The 19,384-nt window shown below is 42.7% G+C and overlaps 1 protein-coding gene across 6 annotated transcripts in view; it reads left to right on the top strand.

Annotated features, from left to right (window-relative positions):
* LOC137600376 (VPS10 domain-containing receptor SorCS1-like) overlaps window positions 1-19,384 on the top strand; it is a 278,303-nt gene that overhangs the window by 158,825 nt on the left and 100,094 nt on the right. The gene's annotated exons all lie outside the window — the stretch shown is intronic.

The raw sequence follows: 19,384 nt of genomic DNA, 5'->3' as shown, positions 1-19,384 counted from the left end.
CCCCGAGTCGGTTTTTGGGACGTCAAGGGCCGTCCCTTGAGGGGAGGGTCCTGTCATGATCGCTCCATTCCTGCAGTCTGCTCCACAGTTTCCACTGTCCCACCTCCAAGCCTGACCACACCTCCCGCTGATCACCCACACCTACAGCCCATCTGCAATCAGTCCGGTATTTAATCCCACGTCTCACGCTCAGTCTCTGCCAGATTGTATTTGACCCATGTCCTACTCTCCAGCGTTCTACTCCAGATTGCCTGCCCAATCACAACCTGGACTCTGCCTCTCGTCTGCCTCCCAGCCAACCTACCCGCCCTTCGTCCATGGATTCTGCCTCATCTCTCTGTGCTGGTAAACCTGACCCTCGCCTGTCCAACGACTCTGCCTTCTGTTCCATCCCCGGTAAATTGACTAGCCTTCCGTCCCTTGACCTCGTCTCCTGCCTGCTCCCTTTCTCTGGAGTGATCCATTGCGTCTCCAGCGTGCTCCGCTGGTCTAGAGGTTACCTGCCTGCCTGCTGCCTGGGAGACCCCGGTTGGACTCCCACTCCGCCTGGCCTGAAAATAAACACTGTTGAACTTAACTCCTGTCTTGTCTCTTTGTGCTGCACTTGGGTCCTGTTCGCACCCCATGACACAAACGCTTGTTAGCGACTGAAAAAAAAACCCTCTAATAACACTATCATCTTCTGTCAGTGATTTATTTTCAACTTCATCACATGACAGATCTGCAGAACAGCCAGCCCTCATATTATCAGGGGTATCTGACCCTTGAACTGGGTCCATAAATCTAACTATACAGGCTTTAAAATATTTGAGTGTGTGTGAATGATGCTTCCTCTTTTTGTGTGTGTAAAAAGTACTGTAACATCTCGTTACTTTGCAGGTGTGTTGAAATATGAACAAAATAATCCCTCTATGGCAAATTCAGCACATTCACATCATTCATTCATTCAGTTTCTTAACCGCTTCATCAGCTTGTGGTGGTCACGGGGAGCTGGAGCCTGTCCCAGCTTGTCTCAGGGCGTGAGGCGGTGAAACATAATTCATACTTAAATGTCACTGAGTTAGAGGCTGTTTGTGTAAGCTGAGAAGAATGAGCTTTATGGACAGGGAGGCAAGTCCACTCCATGTCTTGAATGTACAGTACATGGACAATTTACCTATATGCCCACATAATGATGGCTTCATCAATAATGTTGGTGTACTCTGTAATGGTTAGTAGTGTATACCTACTACTCTCCGTAGCTGTACAATGTTTGCGCTGCCACATACAGATTACTGAAAGATGAAAGAAATACAAGAAATACGGGGCGGCAGTGGCTCAGCGATAGAGCAGATGTCTTTTAGACAGATCACCCCAGCCATTGGTGGATTGAATCCCGCTCCCGCCAGGATATCGCCGGAGTGTGAGCTGACAGTGGGAGGTATCAGCTCACCTCCCAGCCACTGCCGAGGCGCCCTTGAGCAAGGCGCCGTCAATTGGGGCGTGTTCCAAAAGCTGCTGCCTGTCACTCTGCCTTCCAATGTGTGTAGTTTGATGTGTGTATTCACTGCATTCTTACAGGCCCCCTTGTGTGCTGTGTTCAGGGGGCCTGTATACTTTTAAAACTAACACAAAAATGTATACATGTACCTCAGTGACTATGTAATTTCCCCTTGCGGGATTAATAAAGTATACTTCTTCTTCTTCTTCTACATTAGCAAATGATGCAATGAGTAGGAACTAAAGACGGTATTTTTATATAGTAATTAATGTCAGTTTTGTTTTGTTTTTCTTTTTAATAGACAACATTAGCTGAGTTCTTTCAAGTCTTGTTTTTCTAGTAAGGTAACTTTGATATTTATTTAACAATAATGTTACAAATATATGACCTTACCATGTAATGTCGAGGAGGTGCATACAAATCCTCACAGCATGGGGTGACTACTGGATTAAAAAAAAACAAAAAACAGTCTTTTTTTTGTGCAAACATTTTTTTCAAAGTAATACAAGTCACTGTGACAGAGTAAGTATTTTTGGGGCTGATGCATTGACCGGTACATATGTATCATAATAATTAGCAAGCAGGTCCTCATTAGCTTTCAAAACTGGACGCGGACTAACTAAAAATCACTAAGTGTTGTTGTCTGTTTGGTTAGCTTCCTTGCTCAGCTCCAGCTCTGGATTGAAAACAAAGAAAATTTCAAATTCATTACATGTGCACATAAAAACTTTAAATCAGAAGCATACACACAAACCTTGCTCAAAATATAAATGCCGTGGTTCTGATTCTGTGTATTTTTTTTGTATACTGTTATTTTATTTCAGTAATCAGGTCACCTTCTAGTTTCAATTAATCAATCGTTCAATCAACATTTATTTATATAGCGCTTAATCACATCTGAAGATATTTCAAAGCGCTAAACAGATAGAAAGCCAACAGTGCCCTCCAGAGCAAGCACAAGCGATGGTGGCGGGGAAAAACTGGTCTCACCACAGTTTTGTACACCTTTCCTTTCATTTTAGCTGAAACTCTATCACACATCACACCTGACACTTTTCTCCACCCGTGCCATCCTGCCTGTACACGCATATTAACCTCTTTTCCACACCCTCCATTTCTCTGGACTGTTGACCCTAAGTACTTATAATCCTCCACCTTCTTGATCTCTTCTCCCTGTAACCTCACTCTTCCACTTGGGTTCCTCTCATTCACACACATGTACTCTGTCTTACTGGGGCTAACTTTCATTCATCTCCTTTCCAGGACAAACCTCCACCTCTCTATTTTTTCTACCATCTGTTCCCTGCTTACACTACAGATCACAATGTCATCTGCAAACATCATAGTCCATGGAGATTCCTGTCTAACATGATTATACATGGTTAAAAAAAAGCCAGAATTAGCTAGAAGGCTAGTTTTCATCTGTAGTTCCCTGGCCATGATGTATAAAAAGAAGTAAAAGCAGTAAAATAGTCAAATCAGTGAAATACATCTACAATATAGTAAACATATACATATTCAAGCACTTACTGTACTATTGAAAGAGAATCATACATATCACAACATAACATTTTATCACAGCATTGAAACATCACAACTGGCTTCTCGTTTAGTGTTGGCAGCTATAGGAGTTGATAAGCCGCATTTTCAAGTTTTTTGTGAAGGCTTTGTATGTTGTAAGTGCTTTAAACTCCTCAGGTAATGAGTTCCACTCACTAGCGCTCCTCACTGACCAGGCCGACTTACTGAAAGTGCTCCTTTGCAGAGGAATGAAACAGTCACCTCTGACAGAGCCTCGAGTGACATGGTCAGAGCTGTTTCTTTGGCTGACGAACTCTACCAGAGGATCTGGAGCCAAATCATGCAGTACTTTGTGAATCTGATTCATATATGCAAATGTTCATAGACTGTCCCAGTCTAAAAGGCTATATTTTTTTTAAATTGCACAGTGATGATAGTGCCTAGGTTTTTTATCTATAACTTTAATTGCTTGTTTGTACAAAGCTTCCAATCGTTTTTGTGCACTCTGACCAGCCTGGGAGCAACTGGTTAAGCAATAGTTGAAGTGACTGAAAATCATTGAAAACAAGTAGATTTTGCTGATTCAGGTGACATTCCATGTCGAATTCCACGGAAATTTGCGAGATTTAACTTGATTGTTTTTATAGTTTGTCAATATGAGATTTAAAGGAGAGCTGTGAATCTATTATTAACCCAAGGCATTTATATTGGCTGATGATTTGTATTCTCCATTAACATGTATGTCAGGGTCAGGTAATATTCTATTTGTTTTGGTGAAATACATGCCTACAATTTTAGAAACATTTAGCTGTATACAGCACTCCTGCAACCAAATTGTGACATAGGACATTGTTGTAATGAGTTTAGTAGCAACAGTGTCTTTGGAGCGACCATGAACAAAGAAAACTGTGTTGTCTGCATAAATTAAGCATTCAGCATTTCGACAAACAGTAGGCAAATCATTGATATAGAGAGTAAATAAATGTGGGCCTAATATTGATCCCTGAGAGACTCCAGGGACAAGCCGAAGAGAACCAGATTTCCAATTGTTAACTGATACAGATTGTATTCGATCATGCAGGTATGATTCAATCCATCTCACAGCGTTGTGAGAGAAGTTGAATTTTAAGAGCTTGGTTAGAAAGACAGAGTAATTTACTGTATCAAATTCTTTCCTGAGGTCCAAAAATATCGCCCCTACAACTCCACTTTTGTCGAGAAAAGATTTTATTTTCTCAATGAGGAGGCATGTAGCCATTTCAGTAGAATGCTTGGATCTTGAAAATCAAACTGCATGGGGTGGAGAGAGGGGGCGCTGCTCTTTTAAGTGATGGACAATCTGCTGTGCCACCCATTTTTCTGCAATTTTGGAAATGGCCGTAAGAATGCTTATTGGCCGATAGTTACGAAGAGAAGATGAGTCACCAGATTTAAAGATGGGGGTAACAACAGCAGATTTCCAGATCTTTGGAAAGTGACCACATGAAATTGAGTGATTAAGATTAAGGAAATATAGGTGGCAAGAGCCGAACCTAGATCTTTGAGAATGTTTGTGTCCATTCTAAGAACATCCTTTGCTTTTGATGGTATAAGTCAGGGGTCACCAAATGGCGGACCGTGGTCCGGATCTGGATGGTTTTGTCCGGACCCATGACCACTCCATGATAAATTCACGAGAGTAGTTTTTCTTGGAGAATTTGTTCTGACGGCCGCAGCTACAGACAGCGGGAGCTGCTCCTCCACTTAATACGATAGTAGGGCGATTTAGTTCAGCCAATCAGATCGTTTCTTTACCCTGCGCCGTCAGCGCACCTGGAAGTGATACAGCTTGCTGCCGCTGTGAGTTTACCGCTACAGCGGAACACAGATGAAGGGAGAAAGTGAGGACAACATAGCTCATAATGAAGGAAGGGTAATGAGGAAAACCACTGGTTAACAATGAGTGGACAGAGAAATGTATTTATTCCTCCGTCAGGCAGTTCAAAACCGTTTTACCTCATATAGTCTGAACACATAGCACTAATTAATTAATTAGTTACGTGAAGCACCACTACGAAACAAAGCAGAGCTTTTGTGCAGAATCATCTCCTGAAGTCTGAGCTGAGGACAAAATGACCGAAAAAAATGCAAATGAATATTCACTAAAGACTTGGTGGATTTTGGGGCAACATAAAACATCTTTTAGTGATGGGACAGTTGTGAATAAGTGCTTAAAAGCTGTTGTTGAGACATTATCTGAAGGAAAACAAAAAGATGAGGTGTGAAGAAAATCAAACAAATCCCGATGTCAACAGCAACTAGGAAATCAGAAATATTAACAGCTTGATGCAGCTATTCAGAGAGCACCATGCATGTCTGTGGCCATTGATGAGTTGTAGCTTTTGTGTGTGTGTCAGGTTCCTTCACAAAGATAAGTAGCTCTTTGCTGAGTATAACACCACTATCATGATTACCTGCGCGGTGAACGGTTGTGTCAACAGAACAGGAAAAAGACGCGAAGGCAAAGACCTATCGTTGTTTAGAATACCTTCTGGGAAGGTATCGTGCTAAAAATGCTAACGCGCTAGCCCATCAATGGGATTGTCCATATTATGTTAGCATTGAGCTAATAACCATTTATTACTATTGGGCTGTGTGGAATTAATAACAATTCTAGTTGTTATTAATTCCACAGCACATTTATTTGAAAGTTGCACCTTTTTGCTGTTATGTTGACACAACCGTTCATCGCGCAGGTAACCATGATATTTTTGGTGTTAATTGCGTCTAGAATTGCATTGTTTCTTATTGCTTCTAAGCTATGTTTGGTCCCAGTGATGTATGACGCCCACGTTACCACTGAATGCGGAAGCTGCTGCGGTGCAGATTTTAAGTTTTTTTGACCAAACGGATGATGCTACACATATAAAATTTATTTTTTCTTCTATTTTTCATAATGATGAATAACATATATGTTACTTAAAATTAACTTTACTGTCCCTTTAATTGAATACCCCTGGTTTAAGTGATAGAATTAAATTGATAACTTTGGTCTCAGTAATATTTGTAATCGTAAATGACTGCATTGCAGACAATGCAGGGTATTCTGTTTTTGTTTTACAGTAAATTTATCAGAGATTTCTGAAATAGATTCAATGAAGTGGTTGTTAAAAGCATCAGCTATCATTTGAGGCTCTGTCAGGATGTTTCCATTTAATTGAATTTGCATTGGTTGGGTTTTTTAGGAATCACCCAATAGTTTTTCAATTCAATTCCCGGTTATTTTAGAATTTTCCCTTGCAGTATTCAATAAAGTAATGAAAAAGTCAGCTTAAGATTTTCTTATTTCTTTCACTACCCTATTTCTCAGTGAAATGAATTGGTGTCTGCTAGGTCCTGATTTAACTGACAACTTCAAAGAGTGATCTTTTTCTTTCATCGGTTCAGTTCCAGAATAAATTTGTTTATCCAAGGAAGGCCATTCTTTCTAGCTTTCAGTTTAAATCTCCGCGTAAACTGTATAATAATTTGTTGTATTTTGTCGACAAATGTAGAACAATCCTCATCCAAATTTTTGCCAGTGATTAATTCATCCCAGTTTACTTCTTGGATTGAGTGTTGGAAATTGTGTAGTTCCTGTTTTGGTATCCTATAGAATTCAGTGGCGGCCAGGGGTTTGAAGCGCTTTTTATTTAATTTTCTTATGACCATTATAAGATTGTGATCAGACAGTCCTGTAAGCATATTGTATGACTTCAAGATCCTTTCTGGCCTATTAGTAAAAGCTACATCAATCTGAGGGCTGATGGAGTTTGTAATTCTTGTAGGGCCATTGATTACCTGAGTCATATCCCTATCATCCATAACCTTTTTCAATTTTTCCCTAACTTTATTAACTTCCCAATCAACATTTAGATCACCCGTTATTATCACCTCCTTTGCAAGATTGAGTTGTTTCAATAAAAATTCCAGCTTTTCATAAAAATCTACATTTGATGAAGGAGGCCTATAAATAACTGCAAGAATAAAAGACATTTTTGCTGTGACAAGGGAAAGAATTCTAATCCCTTATCATCTGTAACATGTATCTCATTACAATTAAAAGTTCACATCGCATCCCCTGCCAGTTCCCAGGTTTGCCTGGGGAAGCTAATGATCCTACCAGCAGACCAAATTGTGAGAGACGATGCCAAAAAGCCAAGTCGCAGAATCCTAGTCCCAGTCCTAAAGCCAAAAGCAGACAGCTCCAAGAGCACCTGGCGGTAGGACCAGCCCTTCGCATACTACAACTCAATGTCGAAGGCCTTTCCTCAGCCAAGCGAAGCCTCATCGATGTCCTTGCCTCCCAACATTCTGTTGATATCATCTGCCTCCAAGAGACCCACATTTGGCACAGAGGTAGCAGGCCGATACACCATCAATGGTTATGACCTCCTGTGCTATACACCCCATGCCAAACGTGGACTTGCCACCTAAAGTTTGTGTGGTCTGAAATAGCCGAAGCAAACCACTTGACAACAACACAGTTCTCAGATGCCATAACCATCGGTGGCTTCCATATTGCTAACGTGTATAGGCCCCCGGGTGCCCACTGGGATCTGCAACTCCTGCCCACTCTTCCCCATCCCGCCATCTACGTGGGGGACTTTAACAGCCACCACCCCGATTGGGTATCCCCAATCGAGGTGGTGGCTGGGGTATCCCCAGGTGGCCAATCTGGGGATACCCAGCAGTGGACTGCGATGGTGAGGCACTTTCAGACATGACCCCAAACAAAGAGGGACTTTCCACTCAGCTAGCGGAACAAAGACTACAGCTCTGTGAGTGGAACCCCCTACCCCCCACAGATCCTGGTGCTTGATGACTTCCCATACAGCTCATACACAATGGCCTACAACTCCCAGTCATAATGAGCCCAAGGAAGATGCGCTGGAACCTACGCAAAGCCAACTCGAGGAAATACCGTGAAACCCTGGATTGGAGTATTGTTATCATCCCACTCCACACCATCATGATAGATGAAGCATACAACCACTTCTGCTGCACCATCTACAAGGCTGCCCACTCAGCAATCCCAAGAGGCTACCGACCCCTCTACGTCCCCTGCCTGGATGAAGAAAGTGCTGTCCTCCTACAAGCCTATGAAGAGTTAGGGGACCCTGAAATGGCAGACCACCTTATTGAATTGCTGACTACAGCCCGGCGGAAAAGATGGGAGGAGACAGTAGCTGACTTGAGTTTCACCCATTCCAGCAGGAAATATTGGAGCCTCATCCGCCACCTAGGAGCTGCACAGAAACCTCCTACCCAAAGCAGACCATCCATCACACCCAACCACGTGGCATCCCACCTACTGGCCATAACAAAACCAACCCAAGCCAAAAACACCAGAAGAGCAGTGACAGCTGAGCTTAAGGAACAACAGAAAACACCCAAAGAGGAAGACAACCCTGAACCTCCTGAACCTTTTGAGAGTGGTGAACTGGGGAAAGTCCTGCAGGGCCTGAAATGTGGGAAGGCAGCTGGATATGACAACATCTTGCCGGAGTTCATGAAGCATCTGGGCCCTCGAGCCGTAACCTGGCTGACCCAATTCTACAGTAGAATCGTACAGAAAAATCTGATCCCAAAGAAATGGTGCACAGCCAAAGTCATTGCCATACTGAAACCAGGCAAAGACCAGAAAATACCTGCAAGCTACCGCCCAATCTCCCTACTCTGTGTTCCCTACAAAATATTGGAATGTCAAATACTCCAGCACATATCCAGAGGAGTAGAGGACCTCCTCTGTGTGGACCAGGCAGGTTTCAGGAAGGACCGTGGCACAGGAGAACAAGTACTGGCCCTTACTACTTTCATCGAAAAGGGCTTCGAGAACAGACTGAAGTCCGGAACTAGGTTTCTCGACATTACAGCCGTCTATTATACGGTACAAATATGGCACAAAGGCCTCCTTCTGAAACTGGCAAAGGCTTTCCCTACCTTGGCAACAACAATCATCACAACTATCCTGACCAACCGGAGGTTCAGAGTACACCTCGGCCAGAATAACAGTTCATGGAGAACACAGAAAAATGGACTCCCCCAAGGCTCAGTTCTCACTCCAACATTGTTCAACCTTTACACAAACGGCGTCCCCCGCACCAAATCCCACAAATTCATCTATGCAGGTGACATCTGCATGGCATTCCAAACACCAAATCTGGAACAGCTGGAACACATGCTCACAGAAGACCTCGGCAATCTAGACCAGTACTGCAAAACTTGGCGGCTAAAACCAAGCCCTGCAAAAACTCTCTAGTGTATTCCATCTGCATAATGCAACAGCAGCCAGAGGACTGAAGATCTCCCTGAGTGGGCTCGAACTTAAGCACGCCCCCTATCCCATCTACCTAGGAGTGACCCTAGACAGGACCCTTTTCTTCAAGCAACACATCACAGGGACTGCGCTAAGATAAAGTCCAGAAAAAACCTGCCCTGCAAGCTTGCTGGTGTAAAATGGGGTGCTTCCACTTCCACACTACGCACCTCAGCTTTGGCCCTTGCTTACTATGCAGCGGAATACTGTGCTCCTGTTTGGTACAGGTCATCTCACACACAACACGTGGAGACCCAGCTCAACTCAACCATGAGAATCACAACCGGGACAATTCGCTCAACACCACTCCCCTGACTCCCCGTCTTATCCAACATTACTCCCCCACACATCCGGCCAACAGCATCATCCCAAAGGATGCTCCAGAAGGTCAAACTCTCCCCCATTTACGTATCCATCAAGACATACTTAATCCACCCACTGCTCGACTCCCATCCAGACGCCCCATCTGGAAGAACCCCCCCACCAGCTAACTTCACCATCCAGTCAGCTTGAAAAAAGGAATGGGATTCCAAGGAGGTCCGCAACAAATATCTGGTGTCAGACCCCACAAATCCGGTCCCTGGCACTGAGCTTCCACGGAGACAGTGGTCAACCCTCAACAGATAAAGACTGGACATGGCCCGTGCTTTGCCAGCCGCTACAAATGGGGCAACTGCCCTAGCCCACTGTGCGCTTGTGGAAAGGAGCAGACAATGGAACACATCATTGAAGTTTGTCCTCTCCAAAGACTGAGAGGAGGGCTAGCCACTCTCCACTCAGCTGACCTGGAGGCAACTGCATGGCTGAAGGATTTCACATTTGCTGAATAAAATAAATCAAAAGTGTCCTTGGCATAAGTCATAACACCTCCTCCCTTGGAACCCTGTCTGTCTTTTCTAAAACATTTTATAACCAGGAAAAGATAGTATTGCTGAGGGAAGAGGTTCACTTGCAGTAATCCAATCTAGAAGTAACAAGGCATGAATGATTTTTTCTGCGTCTTTAAAGGAAAAGAAATTGGTAACTTTAGGAATGTTTTCGTAAGTGACAGTTTTGACAGACTTCAATTCTCTCTGTGCAGAACTTCTTCAGGATTTCTACGTGTCTCATCAAAAAACATTTAAGATAACAAAAACTGACCAAGTTAATGTCCACCGACCAGGTAGCTTAAACATAAGTCCTTGAGTCGGTTTGAGTCCTGAAATCAATTCTGTGATGGTTGGGGGTCCGTTCCTCTATGTAATGCGAAGAACTTCAATAAATAACAAGGCTCGTTAACGAGCTCGCTAAACAAGACGGCAAGTCTGAGCCAGGAGACGATCACAAGCACAGCTGTTGCTTCTTGCTCCCAAAAATAAAAGCACATACTTGCCCCATCCAAAATTTCAAAGATGCTGTCTATTTCTTCATAGAGTGCAAAAACACACTACGGTTACTAAAGCAAAATATGGAAGTGCTACAATATTCTTTATATCATAGAGGATGATTGTGATACATACATCATTTTCTTTTAACTGAAATTGAAGAAAGAGGCCTTTTAACAAATGCATGTGACAAAGTTGCAAAAATATGATATACCAAGGTTTCAACTACGTCTCCCTATTTCCCTATTTCTCACTTGCGCACACTTGACTCCGTAATGACGGATCAGCTCGTGTTGGTTCAAACTAGTTTCATGCAATGGACAGATCAGGCAGCAGTTTCCACACAGAGCACGAATATTGTGCTTTTCAGAGAATTAACAGCCCACAGCCATGACAATATCACAGTATCTAAGTTTGGTAGCTGTTAACTTTGAGAGAAATGTGAGAAACACTTGTTTTTCGGATGAAAGTATTGTCCAACATTATCGGTATTGTCCAACACCGATAGTGTTGCTATCAGTATTTTGCTATCTCATACATGTCAAATAACTAATTTAACACTAATCAAAATAAATAAATTAAATATTTGATTACTTACCGTTAAACTGACAGAACGGTAAGTACTACCGGGCTCCTTAGAAAAATGTGCATGGTGGCAGGAGTATTACTGCACATGCGTAATAGAATCATTGTTGCGTTGAGGACAATCAATCTCATTGGACTGACATGAGTGAAGCTAATTCATCCAGTTTTTGTAAAATCCATGCTCAACAGACATGAATCAACCATTTAATGAACACAGACATGCATAATTCTTTTAAGGTGAACATAGTTCTAGATTATTGAACAGACACATGCCCTAGTTCATTTTTTTGAGTGTACTAAAAATCCGCGATGAAGTGGAGCTATGTATCTAGAGGCGTGAGGAAAAGCGAGGGATTATGAAATACGTATCAACAAAGTAACACAAAAATCCGAAACAGTCCCACATATGATGGAAGCATGAACATTTAGCTTGAGATCACAACTCCAACCTCGCCCTCAAAAAGTGTGTTACATCAGCCCTAAGACAGAAAGAAAGAAGCATTTTTTTCTTTTCTTTTTTATTCACAGGTAAAAAACCCAAACTAAGTAATTACTGTTGTCACTCACATAAAAACTAACAAAGAAACTTGAAGAGCCTTCAATCTTTTTTTTTCTTTTTTTCCTACATAAATACACTACAATTTTTGTTTGGCCCAGAAGGAAGTTGAGTTTTCCTGTGTTTTAAACCGATTACGTATACCTGTTTGTTAAAAACAAGACCAAATGAGAGGAAGACTCTGAAAACAGAAACAGGTTTTTAGAGAGAGTCTGGCAGTCCAAGAAACATTGGAAAACAGTTTTTCTGCATGAAGTGATCGGACAGTTTTCCGACATATTTTGATTTAGAATAAAAATAAAACTGTTGACGGCCACAGCACCATGTAAAACCCTCCACTGGAGATTTTCAATTTTTTGGTTAGCGGTAAATTATAGAAAGACTCCCCATGTAGGGCTCAAACCCGGTGTCAGACATGGCATGTCATCCCTATCTTTAAGTTTGTCTTTAAAACTTTTACCATCTGTTTGTACATGTTTTACCATTACTGTCACTGAGGCTGATCAGGTCCGACTCAGTTGCTGTGGGGTGAGTCGGCTCTTCCATCGTCTCAGCAGTCTTTCGATGAGCCTCGCTGACGTCACACCCACAGCGGAGGACACTGCAGCAGCGTCTTCAAAAACAGGTCCACAAAATTCCACCACGTGCCCAAGGGTGGAGTTTTTATGCGTTGATGAACTTGTTCTCCAATGCTGCTCCTGCAATGTCTTTCACATTAAAAAGTCCTCCTTTGATGACAGGTTCTTTCAAAATCCAGTAAAGTGAGTTAAACTCCTTTGGTCTTTTAAAATATAATAATAATAAATAAAAAAAACTATGATTAAAAACTGGAAGGTCTTTCAGTTTGTCACTCCTCGGGTCTATTAAAAACAAGGCACGGTCGATTACCAGATCCCAAATCTGGGCCAGTACTGCCTGCGTTGTGGGCCGCCACACCAGGTCCTCAGAGCCAGTCAGAAACCACTGAATGAACTCAGCCAGAATTCAGTGCCCCTGCTGGCCATATGAATGAGCCCCTGCCCTCCTTCTTTATGCAGAAAGAGGACACTTTGTGGGCAGTTCCAGAAAAAGTCCACCATTGTTGCTTGGATTTTTGGTAATGTTGGTGGTGGGTCAGTGCAGGATAGCCGGTGCCACAGCATCGATGCAACCAAGTTGTTGATAAGTAAAGCATGACCTCTAAAAGACAGTTTGGTTAAAATCCACTTCCAGTCCCCAATGTCGCTTGCAATAATCCAGGCTGTGCTGTGGTCTGGCACTTGATCACTTGTTTTTTAATGGAGAAATGACAGACTGAAGGATCTTGCACTTTTATTCAGTATTATTAAAGTCTGTTTTTTCGTTGTTGTTATTTTAAATAAAAGACCAAGGATTTTAACTCTACTTAAAAGAACCTGTAATCAAAGGAGGATCTTGTACAGAATGTTGCAGAAGCGTCTGTGGAGTCCAAATTCATGGCGGCGAAAATCTCTACCCTGGGACATGTTTTGGAGGTTTTTGGACGCACTTTTGGAGACACTGTCCTCTGCTCTGTCCTGTGCTCTGTCCTCCACTGTGGGCATGTTTTTAGTGAAGCTTGTTGACAGCCTGCCAAGTAGCTGAAGAAGCTGACTCAACCCATAGCAACATATCAGTGTCATCTGGTCTTTTAAATCCAGATGACACTGATCCCTTCCTAGAAGACAGTTTTAAGGAGAATAGTAAAAACAAGATTCACAGTTGACTTTAATTATGTCAGAGTTACGAACAATTTGGTTACTGTAAAAAATGTCTTGTGTTCTGAGTTGAGTGAGAAGCTTGGTTTCAGTGGTTGTTTGGTTCAATTCATATTTGTTTGGTTTGTTTATATTTTTATCTAATGTCTATTTTTTATGTGAATTCCTTTTTGTGTAAATCTCTTTTACTTTGTGTATGATTGATTAAATTGATAATTTGTTTTCTGTCAATAAACAAAGATTTTGATTTTTATAAATCAAAATCTTTCTTTCTTGGTGCATGCTGGGAGAGGGCACAAGCGGAACTTGGAGTGTTTGGCATCTTTACGCATTTTACATTTGGTTTTTTGCTTATTTTTCATGTTTATTCACATTTTTATTAGATATAATTTTATCACATGTGCAGTGGAGTGTTATGGAAGAAATAGGGAGGATCTGGCAAGCCACCGGGGCAACATGTTGGTGAGCTCCCGGGTTCGAGCAGCTGACAGCATGTCATCAAATTTCACTGTCAGCTGCTGAGTGGAAGAGGCTAGTTTATTAGTTGAAGAGGTTGGAAAGACAGCGTAGAATCAGCTTCCCGAAAGGACAGTGCAGTGATTTTCCTCAATAGCATCGAGAAGGTAAGCCAGGTGGTGAAGGGCAGTGTGGTGATACACAACACCGTCATCCTCAACATCACCCTGGTGAACCCGGCCAAAAAGGTGATCATATTGAACGGACCACCATTCGTCAGCAACGGGGTCCTGGAGAAGGAGTTGTCCCACCATGGTCAATTCCTGTCCTGACTAAAAGTGATCCGGCTTGGCCGTAAGAATCTGTAACTGAAGCATGTCATCTCGTTCAGGTGACAGGTTCTGTTGGTCCCTAAATAGACAGACTAGGAGCTGACCACCGCTGAGGGCAGGAAGTGTTTAAGGTGTATCTCATCCGCTCCTGTCTAGAGAAGGAGGGTAAGAATTACCTGCCAGCTGTCATGGAGGTGGTGGCAGTAGCCCCTTGGCTTCCAGCAGCTTCCAGTGCTGCAGTGGCTTCCAGTGGTCCACGACCAAGCAATGTTACAACTCTGTCCCCCACTGAATTGCCGACCACCAACCCGGATCCACAAAATACGCAGAACATGGGTAACAGCACAAAGGACAAACAGCTGACAGACACACAAAGCACTGATAATGTAAATATTAATTCACAGGGTCAAATGATGGAGGAAGAAGAGGGCAGGTAGGGTTGAAAATCTTGTCCCTAACCCCAGCGTGTTACTATATACCCTACATTTTTATTTAAAAATCGCGGAAGGAATAGATTAAGCTGTTTATACTGATCAGTATGTTTTTAAATTAAAAAAAAAATCAATTGCAAAGGTGACAAAACAGTTCATGAAAACTAATAGGTGGTTTTTAAATCTATGTCTTCCTTCTTAAATTGACAGTTTGACAGGGCGGCAGTGGCTCAGTGCTAGAGTGCGCGGTACAGCGGGTCGTCCAGTGTTCTGAGATCGGCGGTTCGATTCCCGCTCCCACCCAAAAAAAACACCCGGAGGTGAGCTGACAGTGGGAGGCATCAGCTCACCTCCAGAGCACTGCTGAGGCGCCCTTGAGCGAGGCGCCGTCCCCCTTGCAAGTTGCTCATATGGGCGCACCACGAAGGAGCTGTCCGTCACTCTACCTCCCCTGCTTGCCAACAGGCCCCCTGTGTGTGTTTGTGTGTTCAGGACGTGTACACACATATATATGTGTGATATTCAACTAACTAGTGTGTGCCACTAATTCCCCTTTGGGGATCAGAATCAGTATATACATATACAAAATAAACCTTTTAATTACTCTTGATTTTTGCTCCATTTTTAACCTGGGCACATTAAATCTAAATGGACTGAAGCCCATGGAGAAAAGAGCCTCTTATTTTAGTTTGATAAATGTAAACACAAAGCAATGTTGATAATGAAGATAACTGAAAGAGAGAATGGAATGGAAAAATGTTTTTTAGCCACAAAACCAATACCAGTGGAGTGGAGTGGGGATTTGTTTTCTTGTGCTTTTAAACCTTTTTCTCTTTTAGTGGAAGACATTATGTCTTGCCATATTTTAAAAGTACAGGCAATGGTTGTGGCGGCATGGTGAGGCAGTGGCACAGCAAGGCAGTCCCCGGTTTGAGTCCCGCTCTGTGCGAAGTTTTGTATGTTCTCCCCTTGTCTTTGTGTTTTCTCTCCCAGTTCTCTGGTTTCCTTCCACCTCCAAACACATGTACTTCATAGGTGTTATTATGTGCTTGCGTGTTTGTCTGTGTCTCCATGTGGTTCTGCTGTGCACTGGCCTCGCAGCCAGAGTGTATGCAGCCTCACACCCCCAGTCAGGAGGGATAGGCTCGGTTGAAAGAAAGATGTTGGTTTTTATCTGTGTGTATGCTACAACTGTAGGCAGAGGAAGAGTGGCTTTTTGAAAATATTTTAAATGAAGACAATAGGAAATGCCGCAGAAGTGAGCTCCTGTTTTTAGGAGGAGATTTTAACCAAGCATCAGGGACCACCAAGTATCTCATCCTGCATTAGGAATACCAAAATATTTTATAGAAACAAATGAACTGACTGACAGGGAAAAATGTTAATTGCACACATCAGCAGTATATATGGGTATGGTGTAGGGAAAAGACCCTATCTATGTCACGACTGGATAAATTTCATCGTTTTACCCAGCATTGTAATGTTTATAAGAACTGTTCTATTTTGCCAACTGGTTTTACGGATCTCTCTTCAGTTCAATATTTTTATTAATAACATTAAAACAAGAAGTGCTTTCTGGGATTTTAATACTACACTTTTATGTGACGAATCCTTTAAAACTTCTATTAATGCTTTTTAAAATGTTTTTTTTTAAATAATTTTTGTTTTAAAAATAAAAATGAGCTGCAGCGGTGCTGGGATGCAGGAAAACGTCAACAAAAATCTTGCCCACAGTACACTCACAATGGGCCTATTTCACGAAGGCAGGGTTAACCTACCCTGAGGTAAACCTGTGGTTCTGGGTTGCTTTACCCTGAACTTGGAAAAACCAGGGATTTCGGTTTCACAAACGCGGTTCAGGGTTAGTTTTTCTAACCCAAAGTAAATTGACCCGCAGTTTAACTGACACGACAACTTGAAAAAAAGCCATCATCAATGGAGACCCGATTCATCGATTCACCATGACGACGGACGAGACGTGCAACGCTTTACGGAAGTTGGAGTACAGATATTAATTTATGAATAGAAAGACTTTGAGGAAATTTTCAGAAGAAACAGAGACATGTCGTGGGAGTGAATTGCTGCTCAAGTCGATGCGTAAGTTCTAAGTCCGTTGCACTCACGGTAAAAATACGGAAGTAAATGGCTTCAAGAATAGTTTATTAATTTATTTTATTTTGGTGTGATCCAGTGGGGGGAGAAGGGCACGTCACCAGCTGAGAATGAAAATAAAAACATCGTTCACAAAGGTCAGACCTCTGCATCATCTCTTTATGGATCTTTCTCATCCTCATTATGTTTGATATTGTACAATAATTATTAAGTGCACGTTTGACTGTTCAGCTGTGTCATGGCCAACATAACACTCTTTTCACTCACATAAATGCGCTGTCATCTATATCAGGTTCTGTAAAATAATGAAATACATTAAAACGTTTTATTGTTGTGTAGATAAAACAGTAAATCGACATATGCACGTTACAAAAACAGTTGAGAAGGATATTCACACCATTGCGTACACCTATAATATATAAGAACTGAAATCAAGACCTGACATTAGCTCGTTTCATACAGTCATAGCCAAAAATGCTTTAGTTCATACAACAGTGGCCGTGGCATTGTACTGCTTATAACCCCTTTGAGGTATTCCAGGTTTTATTCTCTGTCTGTTTTAGTCACATGATACACACAGGAGTTAATAATGATTAAAAAAAAGAAAGAAATTAACAAGAAATTGAAGAAAACAAAGGTGGGATAATATTGTATGTTACTGATTGTTCTCTTCCCATTCTGGTGGAATACAGAGTGTGACATTTATCCTCTACTGAAGTATTAACAGATTATCATCCCTTTTTAAAGAGAACTGATAAAGAGAACTGTCCGACAGGATATGACAGGACATCTGAACGCGATACAACAAAAATTAAAATCTGACGAGGGGCTCCTCATCAAACGGACATGCTATGTTCACCTCTGAAATACGGAGTTATTTATTAAACCTTACTTCGGTCAGACTCTCCGTCCGACAGAACACCAGGAAATGAAGCCGCACGAGCGGCGGTGAAAGGGGGTGGAGTCAGAGGAAACCCTGGGTTTGTGGAATGAAACCTGCTCCCGACCAGGTTAAGTTCAGAGAGTCTGTTACTGCGGTAACAAACCCAGAGGTTCACTTTACCTCGCGTCATGAAATAGGTCAGGGTTACAGCTCTAACCCTGGGTTAACTTAACTCCCTTTGTGAAAATGAAAGCCCTGGTTTTCCCTGATTTCAGGGTTATCTCACCCTGGTTGTCCACTAAACCTGCTTTTTGAACGGTCCCACGTCACAAAGCAGGGCTAACGACCCCCGAGTACAACCTGTGGTTCTGGGTTGCTTTACCCTGAACTTGGAAACCCAGGGTTTTCGGTTTCACAAGTGCTTCTCGGGGTTAGTTTTTGTAACCCAGGGTAAGTTGACCCGCAGTTTAACAGGCGCGACGCCAGTTAAAAAGCCATCATCAAAGGAGCCCAGATTCGACGAGTCACCATGACAACGGACGAGACGCGCTCCGCGTTACTTTACGCAGTTGAAGTACGGCCCTTTAGTCACATATCATAGTCACATTCTGCAGGGTTGTAACAAGAATGAGTTCATCCCTACAAAAATCTCCACTTTTGGTCATTGTCAATCAAGTTCAATCAAGTTTTATTTATATAGCGCTTAATCATGACAGCAGACATTTCAAAGCGCTTTAACAGACAGAGAAACCCAACTGAACCCTCCAGAGCAATCATAAGCGACAGTGGCGGGGAAAAACTCCCTCGATGAGGAAGAAACTCCGGGCAGGACCCAGACTCTTTTGGGCGGCCATCCGCCTCGACCGGTTGGGTGGAAATGAAATCAAAGGAAGATAAGAACAGCATCAGAGAGAGACAGACAGAGAGAGAGTGACAGATAGGCCAGATAGAGACAGTATAAATATGGTCAAGGTTGCTAAAGTCAAGGCACAATTACAGCTGTGTGGATGACTGTATGGCGGCACGGAGGAAGAAAGGAAGCAGGACCCCAGCCGATGGATAGTTGAGGGGGTGATACTGGTGGGCTCGGAGGTGCAGGTCCACAGAGGAAGGTCCACCTCGTTAGTATAGGAGACAGCATCTCCGCCTGTCACACGCCTGTCCCAACAGGGAGTTGATGTTTGGGTGGCAGTAGCTCTTTCCACTGAGTCTTGTCCTGGGGACCAGAAGTTGCTTGTTCGAGACCTGTGTCGGGCATAAAATTTTGAAGTGTGAACTGACAGTGGGAGGTGTAAGCTAAACCTCCTGAGGACTCACCAAGGTGTTGTCCCCTTGCACCACAAACGCCGCCAGTCGTGTGTGTGTGTGTGTGTGAGACAGTTAATTACAATTTTAAAAAAGTAAAATGTAGTAGACATTGGTGGACTCACTCTGGAAGATGCTGCTGCTCTCTCCTCTGCTGTGGGCATGACCTCAGCGAGGCTCATCGAAGGCCTGCTGAGAAGATGGAAGAACCAACTCACCCCACAAGCTTTGATCAAACTGTCTGTTCTGTTTTCACAAATAAACTGTTTCCTGGACTGTCAGTGGGTCAAAAATGTTTTCCTGTTTT

The sequence above is a fragment of the Antennarius striatus genome, chromosome 8 (assembly GCF_040054535.1).
Source record: "Antennarius striatus isolate MH-2024 chromosome 8, ASM4005453v1, whole genome shotgun sequence".
Classification (NCBI taxonomy): domain Eukaryota; kingdom Metazoa; phylum Chordata; class Actinopteri; order Lophiiformes; family Antennariidae; genus Antennarius; species Antennarius striatus.
This window is presented reverse-complemented; position numbering and strand designations above follow the sequence as displayed.